Below are 14921 nucleotides of genomic sequence, written 5' to 3' on the forward strand. Positions count from 1 at the left end.
AACAGAAAGGTGATTAGGTCACATTGCTGCTTTATAAGATGAATTCTTACAATCGTTTTGTACATCCTGAAGGGGAAGCAAATGGGTTTTTCAGTAGATTTCCACCCGTGTCCTGATCCTTATGTATTCAAGCACACAAAGTCGAGTTACACACGTGAAAATCATAGACAAGAGAGGCATGCTCAGAGAGGAAAGACTGATTACCACTTAAGAGTAATCCCACTTGACTGGGCCCTTAGCTTTTAACCTGGAAAAAAAATCAAAATATAATATAACATAAATTTGATATTCTTGTTTCAAAGGAATTATATATCTCATATCCTTGTACAATATGTAAAAAAAATCACCATAATGGGAAGTTGGAAACCCAGATATCAATATGCAAATCAGGAGCAAATACAGGAAGAACCTGTCTTGGAGAGACTCACAGCATTCTTACCTACAGAGGCTCATTGCTCACAAACATGAAAACCCCATGTCTGTAGCTGCTCACTTGCTTTCACTATGCCCCAACAGCCACACAGTACATTGTTCATTTGCTCTCAGACTTACTACCATTTCATTTGCTGTCAACATTAACGCTGCTTTGCTATAATTTGGCCAAAGCATTAAACACTCTGGCTTCAGTTTCTTTTTATGGTAGCCTAGGGCATCTGCCAAGGAAGTCCTACTTGCCACCTGACCCACTCACTTCTCTGAACTGCCTTGTAGTGTAGCCCAAACACACAGTCCATCTATTCTCACATGAACACACCACAGAAAACATGACTGGGATTGTTTGCCAACGGTCTATGGCTACAATCCAATCACACCCCCAAGCAAGCCAACTGCCGTACCTGCAGAAACACACACTAGTTTGTGCTGTTAACGAAAATGACACCATCGTTTTTACCCATTCTTGATTCCTTCAGCTTTTTACCATCAGCTGCAATCACCATTTGCCCACATTAAAAGAGCAGTGTAATGTACTGTTCCTTATTCATTATTTCTTTAGCTCTGCAGATTGTGGTATGCAACAATAGGAGAGTAATTTGGATGAAAAACTGTGTTGCTTCCTCTGAAATTCTTATACAGATTAACAACAATCGGGGAACCTTAGGAGCGAGGATAAGATCCCCCTTAAATCCAGTTATAATTCAGATGTACAGAGAGGCATTGTTTCTAATTCTTTCTAGTTTCATTTTACCAGACTAGGTATTTCTATTAATAGAAAGAAAGATGTAATGGGGTGGAGAGTTTTCCGTGATTTTGGTTTGTTGGCCTGAGTGCACAGACTTCAAAAGCTGAAGATGGAGAACCTGGATCATCGTCTCTACTGAATTATAATTTCATGCATGTGATTAAGTAGGAATTGGACATTCTTACTGAATGCAATCCTGTCACTAATATCATTACCATTTGTCATATGGTCAACCTGAGGTTGGCAGCTTTGTTTGAACCTAAGGCTGGCAGCTGTGTCATCATCTTTAACAGCACCCAATATGTTTTGCAAACAACACGAGACTCTCAGACGTGACTCTTAGACATTTTATACCGTATGGTATAAAATGTTATTTAAACCACCCACTGAATAAAAAGAAAGAAATACAGTTTGCCATTCAAATTGGTGAGGTTTGCTGAGCTCCACCCCTCCCAGTAAAAACCACAGTATAGAGGGCAATGTTCCAAGCACTCCTCTCCCTCCACTCCTCTCCTCTCTGAGCAAAACCCCAGAGGCTTCAGTGGCACTGCCCTGGCATAATTTCCTTAAGAGTGCAACATGACACAATGATGTCAAAGGAAAAAAAAAAAAAAAGAACACTTCAATTTACAGGAGAATCACAGGTTATGGATGATAGAATAAAGCAACAGACCAGTAGCAGATCACCAGACTACATAAAACACGTTTGGGAACAAATTGTTGTGAAATCTCATCCTTACATTAAAAAGAAAAATACATGAATTCCATTTTGACACTGGCAGCTTTAATGTTAGAGCAGAAGAAGAAAAACTTGGAACGTGTCAAAAGATATCTGACCTTTTCACATTTTCCCCATCTTAATATTAAAACGTCAACTTGTATTTGATTTGTGGTATTTATATAGAAATCATTATCCACTTTAAACATCCGTTAATTGAATCACTCTTTCTTAGTCAATATAGATACACTGAGGGGCTCTACTAGATAGAGTTTCTGCCCCTTCAATGTCTATGATTCCACATACATAAATATGCAGAGAGCAAGTGAGAGCGAAAGCGTGATAGATTGTTTTATATATGCAGTGTATCTACACACCCACATACCCACAAAACATGCATTAATCACATAGACTGTACTCCTTCAGGATATTTGTGAGTCTTCAAGGGAATGAGTCAAATAGTCAGGAGAAAGATGGCAAGAATGCTACAGACCTCAAGACATGCACAGTTAATCATCTCCGTTAACATTCATCCCGTAAGCATCCAATAATTATTTCCGTCAGGGAAACCTATGGCAGAAGGTGGGCTCTGGATCTCTTTTGCAGCAAAGCATCCTGGACATGAAGGCATGAGTGTCCTTTTCTGTTTATCACTAAGCTGTTAATTGTTTCTCCATACTGTCTGATTCATAAACTTGTGGAACTTCTGATTCAATTCTGGAGGAAAAAGTCAAGAGATGCTTGTTGAATATCCAGGCCAAGGAAGCAGTGTATCGCTTTGCCTTATACATAACAAGTTCTTAAGAAAATCCTGATGCTTCCCTCGCAGCTTCTTCTGACACTTGGAACATGGGATACCCTTGTCCACTGAAAGGGATCTTGTTCAGTCTTGGGGACAGGATTGCACCGCAGATGGTCCCCTCTTCTTTCACGAGTCACACTGCAGCGAATGGAGTCCCAGCATGTGCTCCAGGAAGCCAGTTAGGCCATCACTTCTGCTAACTTTCCAAGACACCAATCCATGTTTCCTGCTGGCTAGGTCATAGCTTGCCAGCTTTGAAAATAAGATGCAAAGAAAATAAAATGTAAAAAAAAAAAATATTCCAAAGAGAGAGTTAGCACAGTCCCCACACCAAACTGCTCTGCCATGTTAATAAACATGTTTTCTAATCTAGAAAAGAGCTGAGCTTAATAAGGCCCGTGGTGCTAAACCAGCAAGGCGAGAGGCCTACAGGGCAAGGGTAGCCAGGTGGAGGTGATGCATGCAGCACTTGCACCCAGCAGGCTGTTGCCGCGGTCCTTCGAGCAGCTGGGAAGTGAGGCTAGAGAGTACCACCATCTGATCTTTTATAGTGCTTTGTTTATTAGCTGTGTGCCCCTATTTCATAAGGCAGTGTTTGCTAGAGAGCACATGAAGGAAGGAATGATGAAGATGACTATTAGCACTAGTCCAAGGACACCTTTTCTTAAGCCTCTTTCATAGCAGCAGGCCTGGAGAAACAGCCTCGCAATTGTTCTCTCAAATGTCACCTTTCTGTGTAGGCCACTGTGCAGGCAGAGCCATGCTCTTGTTGGAAGGAGTGATTTTTCCCCCCTTAAAAAAAATTAACGTTGCTATTCTCCACGTATCTCCAAAGAAACTCCACTGACAAGGGATGCTTTTCTTCTTTCCCCCAGCTGCTCCCTGCATCCTCCTCCCCCCCGCCTCCTTTCTTTTTCCTTCTCCGCACAGTTTGAACAATTTGTCTCTGTTCTAGCGCATTCCTGCAGCCCATTCTTTAGGTGCCCTGCATAAGATTTACACTTGGTGGAGGAACGGTGAGCAGGGAGGGAGGGGGGAGCGGAGGGTAACACAAGGCCGACATTTAGATAGAGCAGGAAAGCGAACCTAATGTATTCCAAGATTGTTGTGCCATCAATTTAATACCTGAGCGAGGAAAACAAAGAGCCTTCAGAGAGCTGGTGACCCTTCCCCCATCCTGCAGGGAACTGAAGAAAAGATAAAAAGGGTTGAAAGAAAAGGCACAAACATCATTAAAGCTATCCAAGTAATTTCTTGACGGTACAATATATGATGACAGAGAACCATGCAGGTTAATTGTACTCCTCGTATTATTAACATCCACTGGCAAGACGGAAACTCTCCTGCACAAATGTTTCAAAAGTCTCCTACCTGTTCTTGGGGGGCGGGGGGGGGGTGTTAAAAAGTGTGGAAATGGGCGCAGATGCTGTCACAGAAATAAGGTCTCTCTTGTAATGTTGTGTGGGTGACATCTCAAATGTGTCATCATTGTGTTATTCAGGTGTTGTTTTATTGTTCTATGGTTTGTTTTAAATGCCTATCATTTTGCTGTCTATGCCAAGGGTGGCACAGGAATCCAAGTGGCAGGAATTCAAGCCTTGATTTGTTATTTCTTAAACTCTGCTGTGCCCAGAGGCCTCACTAGAGTTTGCTCGCCCAGTGCAAGAGCTCCTTGTCACCCCCTGTGATGGCCCTCCTCCCATACCAGACCATACAGAACAAATTACAACATCATATGTACTGCCTAAATGCAGTGGCATCACTAGGGTTGGTGTAACCCCTGTTAACTTTATTTATTTTAATACATAACAGTACAGGTCACCCAACAAATCAGCAACCACAAAAAAAAACCCAATGGCCAACTTGATGGTACTCACACAACTGAATAGGAGTTTGAGTACTAGCTACATGGTAATGATACATGGAAATGAGAGTTGACTCATACTAACTCCTTATTGGTTCCCTGCTGTGTCATAATAACGGCTCTCAAAACAATCAGTCTCATTGGTCAGTTCTGTGACAAGAAAATCCACTTTTTGTTACATAAGGCAGTTGTGTTTTTCTTTTTTGGGGGTTATTTGGCCATAACAGTTGATAGAATACAGATGTTTCCATGTGGTTTGTTTCACTGCATTCTGCAATACAGTACCCACTGAATGATATATAACATGATGGTGTTATTTGAAAATACCAACATTTAATAATTTTGGCTAATAGTGGTTTCACACACACACACATCCAGAGTGCATCACCAGGTGCAGTTCACACAGCCCACACACACCCTAGTGAAACCACTGGCTTTGCCTCTTTTAATGTCACAGATTTATATTTTTTGTTTTTTGTTTACATTGTTGTATTGATTGCTTTATGCTTTATATTGTGACTCACATTAAATACTTTGGCAGAAAAGCAGTATGTAAATCCCATAAATAAATAAGGGCGCAATCCTAACCCCTTATGTCAGTGCTTTCCAGTACTGACATAAGGGCAATGCAGCTCTGAGGTAAGGGAACAAACATTCCCTTACTTTGAGGAGGCCTCCGTGAGTGACACCCAACGGCAGGATGCAGCACACGTCCCATTGGCACCGCTATGCCAGTGCTGGAAAGCACAACATAAGGGGTTAGGATTGTGCCCTGAATCATACAAAATTAGCACACAAGTAATTGTGTTCTTCGCAAAACACTTGTGAAAAGAAATTGTGCTGAGCACTGGTGCGCTGCAGTAACAGAAATATCTTTGAAATACAGTCCAATCCTATGCACACCTACTCAGAAATATGCCCCTTTTTAGTCAATGGGGCTTATTCCCAGGTAAGTATGGATAGGATTGCAACCCTAAATAATTATGAATGAGTTGTTGCAAATCTTGTGTACAAATGTATTTAAAAACAATAAAATGAAGATATTGTCAAGAACACACAGCAAATGGAATCAGGATGGATAAAATCTGATTTTTCAATATATATATATATATATATATATATATATATATATATATATATATAATATTATATTATTGAACTGTCTCTTTAAAAAGCTATAGGTTTAAAATGAAATCTGAATTTAATCCAAATAAATGAATTCATTATTTAATGAATTTATTTAGCCTGAATTTAATCCAAATAAACATTACATTTCGATGGATTTTTATATGCCAATAAAGGTTTACCAACGCAACATTACATTTGAGCACTGGTTAGTTTGTCCAATGCAGCCGTGACAACAGGCTGTGTCCTGTATCCTGCAGGGGAATGTGGAGTTCCTGAGGCCACCTCAAAATAAGGAACATTTGTTCTCTTGCCTTGGGCAAACCACACTGCCTTGATGGATCTGCCTTAGTCGCCATCCCATTCTTCACTCTCCCTGCACCATTCTACCACCACCACCACACCAGCTTACCAGTTTCGGGGCTCCCACAGTGGCCACTGTGGCCCAGCAGCCACTGCTCACCATTTGCAGCAGCAATCAGGCTGCACTTTATGGTATGTTGTGTTTTGCAATGGCTGTAAAGCATGCTGTGGCACTAGAACACAGAAGTATCCTTTCTTCCACATTGTCTCAGCTGCACTTTGGGAATGACATTTTTCAAAACACCCCAGAACTGATGCTGTTTCTCAGTGGCCACTTCCAGCACTTTTGAGGAAGAATTATCCCATTATTATTATTATTATTATTATTATTATTATTATTATTATTATTATTATTATTATTATTATTATTACGCCACTTTCCAATAAAAAGTTCACAAAGCGGTTTACAGAGAAGATCAAATAACTAATGGCTCCCTGTCCCAAAAGGGCTCACAATCTAAAAAGATGCAAAAGAACACCAGCAACAGTCAGACACTAGAAAAGACACTGTTGGGGTTAGGAGGGCCATTTACTCTCCCCCTGCTAAATAAAAGAGGAGCACCCACTTGAAGAAGTGGGTTCATTACTGAACTGACTAATGTCACAAAACATTTGTTTGCACAAACATTGTTAACAAATATGACAAGAAGAAAGAACAAAAGGTTGCGTGTGCAATTGCTCTTGAGTTTTCTTTGGGTGCTATCTTTAAAAAGAGATGCTGTCTCTTCAATTGCACAATTATGAGCAGTAAGATGAACTGATGCAATTATGCAATCACAGTTTCAGCACTTGAAACTATCTCATCTCTTCCCAGTCAATTATTATTCTGAATTGGAGTTCATACTATTTACATTGCACTATGCTCTTGTTTAACCTCATTTAAACCAAAAGCATTAAAAAAATCCTGGGTGCTGTGTTTATTCCAGGCAATAAAGCCAGGATATTATTTAAACTGACATATTAAAAGCCATATTAAAAGCCAGGATATTATTAAACTTCCCATGACAAACATGGATTAATTTTCAGCTATGTTCTTTTGGCAAACTTTTAATACCATGAATAGCTCTGCTATCAGCTGTCAGATAAAAGGACTGTCATATCTAAAGTTCATTTTATTTTTTTGGCCCAGTAAAACACCAGAACTCAAGGTGCTGTGCTTATGTTCCATTACCTACTTTATCATTACCTGCTTTATCATAACAATTAGTTGAACACTATTTGGTGTGAGTTTAGAGCAAAAAATATATATACAGTAGTAGGCTGTACCTACACTGTATGCCGACACGGCTTCCTCCCACGGAGGCGCAAATGTGCTTTACGGCACGTTTGTGATCCTCCTGGGCCAGTCCAAGGGACTTGGGCTGGCCCAAGTCAACTTTAGGATTGCACCCTAAGGCTCCAATCCTATCCCCCTCCACCAACACTGATGCAGCCACACCAGAAAGGTGTACGTTGTATCCTATGGTTGGGCGGAATCAGACAGTCTGCTGGAAGTATGTAAAAATATTTTGTAGTTACAAAATGTTAGGTTCCTCAGACATTGTACCTTCTATTTTGGTGGTGGATATCTGAAAAGAGAAAAAGGGCAGAGCGGTTTAAAAAGAGAAGAGCCAACATGCACTACTGCCACCAGATTCACCCCCTCCTGCCTCCTCCCTCCCCCCAGTTCCTCCCTCCTCCCCACCTAGAATCACCCATTTGTCTCACTCCTTCTCCCATCCCTCCCACCCTACCATTGCCTTACCTGGCCCAGGCAGATGGTGTCTTTGCTGCCAGGCGACTCTGCTGGTGGCTTCATTGAGCTTACTGGCAGTGTTGACAACTACAATGACATTGCACAACACATGCTGGATCCAGGCACTTCTGCTGGCAGAACGCGTGTTCTGCCAACAGAGCCCAGCAGAGAGGATTGGGGTGTTTGTTAGCTAGTTACATACTAGCTTGGAATGGCAGCTCAGCAGTCTTGTCCAGCTGCAGGAGAGCTGTGTCAGCGTGAGCTGCTGTCCTGCAAAAGAGATTAACAGCCCTGTTCTAACCAACTTTCCAACTCTGATGGAGCTGTAATACCTTGGAAACATTTGTTCCTAAGGTAAGGAAACAAATGTTCCCTTACCTCTATGACTGTCGTTCCACTGCAGGATGCAGTGGGCATCCTATTGGCATGGCTGCATTGGCGCTGGAAAGTTCGTTAGGATTGGACTGTGTCATTTTGCTATGCAGGTTTGTGCAGATAAGAGCAGGCTTGAGTTTCAGTGATGTCCATTAAGTTCTATGGAATGAAGTAAATGGGGAGCTGTCAGTAAGGCTGATGGACTGTGGCTAAACCTTCATTCTGGCTCAACTAATAGACGCTCGGAAGGGGGTCTCTCTATTCATATCCCAGCACAAATCAGTAGCACAGCTCAAGGAAGGGCAAAATGGTAAGTACTGCAGGCACTGCAATGTGCCATGTAAGAAGCCCCTTCCACTCGCCATCCAAGCCATTCTGGGCAGTGATGGCAATGCACAGGAGAAACCACTTGGTTCGGTGAGTGCATTGCCATCACTGCATGGAATGGCTCTGACAGCGAGTGGAAGGGGTACTGCTACACTACTGGCTCTAATAAAGTGTCTCTGTTCTAAACACACACACACACACACACACACACACACACACACACACCGCTGCATAGATGGAAACAAAATTCAAAGCCGGAGGTGACCTGAAACATACTGTTAAACCAGTGTGGCCTTCCCAAGGTGTCACAGTTCTGATAAGTGCTGTTTAAACTTTACCCAGAGCTAAACATCAAATGTCAACAGTAGCTCATGCCCAAAATCCCGCAGTAAACCAGGCAAACATCTAATCAAGAGACTCTATCAAAGCTGTGATGCAATGAAGGTGGGAATGTTTTAACTCTCAAATTCCCATTCTGTCCAGAAAGCCTTGCGGCAATTTACCCATCTACTGAAGAAACATGTTCCACACCTAAAGCAGCCCCATATGACAGTTCCTAGGTCTTTTATCACCCTTCTGGCCCCTGCTCTAAATCTTTCTAGCTTGCATGCCAATTGATCCTGACTGCACACTATGTACCTAATCTATATCATTTCTCAACAAACAGATTTTCACTGCAGTTTCTCTTTCACTGTTTCTCTTTCTGAACCACCTCCGATAGATGGATTGAAAGGATCTGATCTGTTGCCTGAGGTTGTCTAATTCCACATTAAGTGCCATAAGGTTGTGTCCTAAATATCTATAGAAGTTCAGACCTGCTCCCAGTACTCTGATATATGATTTCATTCCCTAGAGAGAGAAAATGAGCAAGCACCAATATTTTTAAAACATAACATAAGAACATAAGAACAACCCCACTGGATCAGGCCATAGGCCCATCTAGTCCACCTTCCTGTATCTCACAGCAGCCTACCACATGCCCCAGGGAGCACACCAGATAACAAGAGACCTACATCCTGGTGCCCTCCCTTGCATCTGGCATTCTGACATAGCCCATTTCTAAAATCAGAAGGTTGCATATACACATCATGACTTGTAACCCATAATGGATTTTTCCTCCAGAAACTTATCCAATCCCCTTTTAAAGGCATCCAGACCACATGCCGTCACCACATCCTGCAACAAGGAGTTCCACAGACTGACCACAAGCTGAATAAAGGAATATTTTCTTTTGTCTGTCCTAACTCTTCCAACACTCAATTTTAGTGGATGTCCCCTGGTTCTGGTGTTATGTGAGGGTGTAAAGAGTATCTCTCTATCCACTTTATCCTTCCCATGCATAATTTTGTATGTCTCAATCATGTCCACCCTCAGGCGTCTTTTCTAGGCTGAAGAGGCCCAAACGCCGTAGCCTTTCCTCATAAGGAAGGTGCCCCAGCCCAGTAATCATCTTAGTCGCTCTCTTTTGCACCTTTCCCATTTCCACTATGTCCTTTTTGAGATGTGGTGACCAGAACTTGACACAATACTCCAGGTGTGGCCTTACCATCGATTTGTACAATGGCATTATAATATCAGCCGTTTTGTTCTCAATACCTTTTCTAATGATCCCAAGCATAGAATTGGCTTCTTTACTGCCACCGCACATTGGGTCAACTCTTTCATCAACCTGTCCATCACCACCCCAAGATCTCTCTCCTGATCTGTCTCAGACAGCTCAGAACCCATTAGCCTATATGTGTTGACTTTTTGCCCCAATGTGCATGACTTTACACTTACTGACATTGAAGCGCATCTGCCATTTTGCTGTCCATTCTGCCAGTCTGGAGATATCCTTCTGGAGCTCCTCACAATCACATCTGGTCTTCACCACTCGGAAAGATCAGTCTCTTCTTAAGACTGACATTGTTGGTGCAAACTTGAAGCCTATTCCATTCCCCTACTCCAGAAAAGGCTGCACATCCTGGCTCAAAACTTCTTTGTTTATAGAGCAGCTATTTTCAACCAGTGTGCTGTGGCACATTGGTGTGCTGTGACCGGTCTGCAAGTGAACCATGGGGTTTGGGGAAGGGTCATTTATTCGTAAGGCCAATGGGGATGTGAGCCCTCAATTGGCAGTGTGGTGTGCCTTGTCAATTGTCACAAAATGCAAAGAGTGCCTTGACAATTTTAGTGCTTTGTCAGTGTGCCATGAGTTGAAAAAGGTTGAAAATGACTGTTATCTAGAGTTGGTTATGTCCACTCATAGTAATTTACAGAATTCAGCTTCCTGCATATTTTGGGAAGCATAAGATCCAGAGGTGTAACCAGAAGCACCGGCTCCCTGGACAGTGACATCACAATGCCATGTGACCTCATGACATCACTTCTGAGTTCTCCTCAGAAGAGGAAGCGCTGGCGACTTTGCTCCCCTTCAAAAGGGAGCCTCCACAGGAGAAAGCACGGGGGAAGCAAAGTCATTGCAGCAAACGTCCCCTCCTCCGGAAGAACTGTAAATGGCCCAAGGCAGCCACTACCAGGCTCTCCCTGAAGGAGGACACACTGGCAGCTTCACGCCCTACTTGGAGAAGCTCCCATGGAGATCCCCTCAGGTTGTGCCCTAGTTACGCTTCTGATAAGAACATGAAACAAAACCCATGCACAGGTTGGGAGCAGATGCAAGCCAACATGGGCAGGTATCATACACTGAAATAGTTGTCACTAGAAGTCCTCCTTTGGTTTTCTCAAACTCCAGGAAAGGTTTCTCTGGTGAAAGCTGGTGCCAAAATAAGCACAATCGGTGGGAGTTGTTCAATCAATTCAAGTGTCCCTTGGATCCATCCCTTCATCCTGGAGTGACTTCACATGAAAAGCCTACATCAGCATACCAACCAAAATGGTTGAGACTGATCTAAAGAAAGGTTTGAAAAACACCATCTGCCACAGATTTAGTTCACCCAAAAAAAAAATAATAAATCCCCTTCTATTACAGATATATGCATTTGAAGCTTGCAGCATGTTTTATTAATTGATACCCAATAATCCCAAGATAAAGTGTGCAATAAAGTTTCTAATGAGAACATATGGTGGGGAAGATTGATAGAGCTGAGCCTTTTGAAGTGCAAAGGTTATTTAAGAGAACGGCTATAAAAAAAAAGAGAGAGAGAGAGATGAGAAGTCAGAAAGCAGCACAACCTTTTTGTGTCAGAACAAGACAGACATAGTGCTGTTGTTTTGGCCTTAGCAGGTGGTAGCTTCATTCTGTCACGTCTAACACTATTGGGGAGTAAGCACAGAACAAATGTGTGTAGAACCTGGGCTATTCTACAACTTTGTATTTCAGTGCTTGCTTTTAAAGTAGGATATTTGATGTAGCTGATTCATTATTTTAAAAGCCCAATCACCTCACCATACATTTATGGTATATTGTTTTGATGCTTTTCAGCCCCCTTTTGTTGCATCAGCTGATGTTTTTCCTTTGTGCCATTTTCCTTATTTTTTCAACAGGGTTCTCTGCCCTTGCCTCCATTTCATCTTATTGACTGTGATGACCCATGTGATGCTGTTCACAGGTATCTGGGTCATCATTAGATCACAGGTAGTGTTGTGTGATACTATCAACAAAAAAAAGCATGAGTTGCCACAGCGGATCACGGCAAAGGAGACTGAAGGCATAGAAGAAGAAGAAGAAGAAGGAGGAGGAGGAGGAGGTAGTGGAGGAAAGGATGCAGAATAGCATAGAACAATGGAATTATATTTACTATGTGTCAGAAAAAAAATCCACAACACTAAATAGAGGAAGTCCTTTTTGAGAGGAAAATGAACACCAAATTAGAAACTTATTTAAAACACAGGAACACATTTAGAGCGCAATCCAGAAAGAGTGCCTGGCTGGCGCAAGTTTCTTGTGCCAGCTTGGGAGAGCTGAAAACATGCTGTAAAGTACATTTGCACCTCCTCTGAAGTTGGCTGGGCCCACAAAGGCCTGCATGCTGGAACCTCCGCGCCGACTGAGATCAGTGAGTCCACGCCAGCCTAGCTCAGCTGACACAGGGGTCTGGGGGGACATTGGTTGGATAGGGAGAAAGCATTTTGGGTGGAGGAAGGGCTGACAGTGGGCCCATGGCAGACAGTGGGAGAGTGCGGGGTAGGGCCAGGATCTGGCAGTTATGCCAAATCCTGACCCCTTTCCTGGGAAGTACTGAGCGGCTCCAGGATGCTCGGACCTGTGTCACCTGAGATCGGAGTAGACCCATTGGGGCTGCTGCAGCTCAACCCAAGGTAAGGGAAATTATTTCTCCTTGCCTCGGACCAAGCCACAGCCAGACTCAAACGTGAGCTGGATACAGCACTGGATACAGTATTGCACTGTTAATTTTTCCCTGCTATGAAAGGATCCATTATTTTATTAGTAATTCTACATGCTACTACCTGGTTTCTCAAAAATATGGGCTTTGAGCTTCTCTCCCTCTTTCATGCACATACACCCACTCACCTGCTCACACACAAAGCACTTATATGCTTTGGTAAGTAAGCAGACTATGGACCCATTCCCCTCCTGCCATCTCTTTTCACTGCAACATAGCAACTGGGTTGAGTTGATGGGTGATGCTGACGGCCAATTGAACAATTCTCTATTTTCTTCAAGAGTTAGTGTCTTCCCTTGAGTTATGGACCTTCAGAATCAACTAGTAGGTGTAAAAGACTGGATGCGGACTAATAAATTTAAACTTAATCCAGATAAGACAAATTGCTGTTTAGGAAGTAGGAAAGCTGACTCTAGGATGGGTTTACAGTTGGTTCCTGATGAATTTGAAGGAACACATTTGTAGTCTGGGAGTCCTCCTGGATCCAGCCTTGCTCAGAGATAAGCAGGTGGCAGCTGTGGCTAGATGCGTTTCAGCTGGTGAGCCAGCTGCAGCCTTTTCCAAGGTAAACAGATCTGGCTACAGTAATCCCTGCCTTAGTCAGATCCCGTTTAGATCACTGTAACGTACTCCACTTGGGGTTGCCGGTGAAGACAGTCTGGAAACTTCAGCTGCCTCAGAACATGGCAGCTCATGTGCTTTTGGCACTTGTTGATTAGAGCACATTACACCAGTGCTCCACAAGCTGCATTGTCTCCCACTGTGCTTCCAGGGATAATTCAAGAACTGACTATTACTAGAAGTGGGAGAAAACGATGATAACAAAATAAAAACACCTAACTCCACTTTCTGCACTTACCATTTTTGTAAAAACAAAACAAAAAAACGCCCAAATCTGAACATACCTGTTTTATTTGGTTTTTATTTACTATTTCACGGGCGTTGCTTTTGGTAATGACTGTGGCTGTATCTATTGACAAGAGCAACCACATTTCTTGGCCATCGCAGCATCACCCCCCTGCTGGTCGCACCTGAGAGACACCTCTCTAATCAGTGGTATGGAGTGAAACATAATTAACGATGCTCTGTAAGGAGACCATGGATTTTTCAGTTTCTCTAAAGACCAGTCACACACCTGTTTCTTGTGTGCTGGCCTTGCTCCAAATCCAGAAGGTCCTCTTGAGTCTCTCAGGTCATGCATCTGGTTTGCCAGCTTGCCTAGTGATCTATTAACTGGGAGGGGGTCTGAGACAGATTAAAAAAGAATATATGCACTTAGATAAGCACCACATGACCAGAGTTCCCCCACCACCACCACCACAAAAGACTTTCTGTACAGTCGGGGTGGTATGAATTCGGTGCAGTTACATATTCACATCATTCCCCAAATTGGAAGTACATTTGAAAGGCCTTCTGAGGGCCCTAGAGGCTGCGCATGGCCTCTCCAGCCCTAGAAGTTCTCCGGACCCACATTTTATTTTACTTGTCAGTCCTTGGAGGGGGAGGGAATCAGGGTCAGGTGATGCTCTGCCTCCCCTGCCTCTAATGTCTGCATGTCCTTGTTGTGATCCATGACAAAGAAACTCCATAAACCCAACACCATTTTGGCAGTGAAACAAATACACTGAAGAGAATTTGGCTTGATGCAAAAGGATGCAAAAGGCTGCCTACCTTAAAACTGATTTTTCCCTTCCAGCTTAGATCCCTCTCTTCAAGTTGCCAAGTTAAGCTATTAGCTGAAATCAAATAAGAAGTGCAACCATCTCAATGAAATGTATCCCCCCTCTCTTTCTCACATGGGCTCGCACACATGATTGCTCTCATTTATCATCTGTGTGAGGGCCCTGTGGAATGCCACTCATTCTTCACAAGGACTTTAGCCACTCAGTGCAAACAAGGAGGCAGCATTCCTGGGTGACCAAGTATAGGCCGAGAAGGGAGGCCAGGCCTAATCAATCTGGCAGACTTTCCCACACTTTCTGGGATCACTTTTTATCAGTGTTGTAACACAACATGTCAAGGACTGCCTAATGGTGCCAAAGGTGCTTTTTCTGGCTGAATATGCTTCAATACTGACACTTTCTCA

General features: G+C 42.9%; 1 long non-coding RNA gene across 1 annotated transcript; it reads right to left on the reverse strand.

Moving 5' to 3' along the window:
* Positions 1–10271: 10271 nt before the first annotated feature.
* Positions 10272–14590, reverse strand: LOC136641482 (uncharacterized). The gene is made up of 3 exons (XR_010793879.1): positions 14507–14590; positions 13971–14080; positions 10272–11612 (listed from the first exon to the last, which is right to left on the reverse strand). It is a non-coding gene; the product is annotated as an uncharacterized lncRNA (long non-coding RNA).
* Between the last annotated feature and the right edge of the window lie 331 nt (positions 14591–14921).

The sequence above is a fragment of the Tiliqua scincoides genome, chromosome 2 (genome assembly GCF_035046505.1).
Source record: "Tiliqua scincoides isolate rTilSci1 chromosome 2, rTilSci1.hap2, whole genome shotgun sequence".
In the NCBI taxonomy this organism is placed as follows: Eukaryota; Metazoa; Chordata; class Lepidosauria; order Squamata; family Scincidae; genus Tiliqua; species Tiliqua scincoides.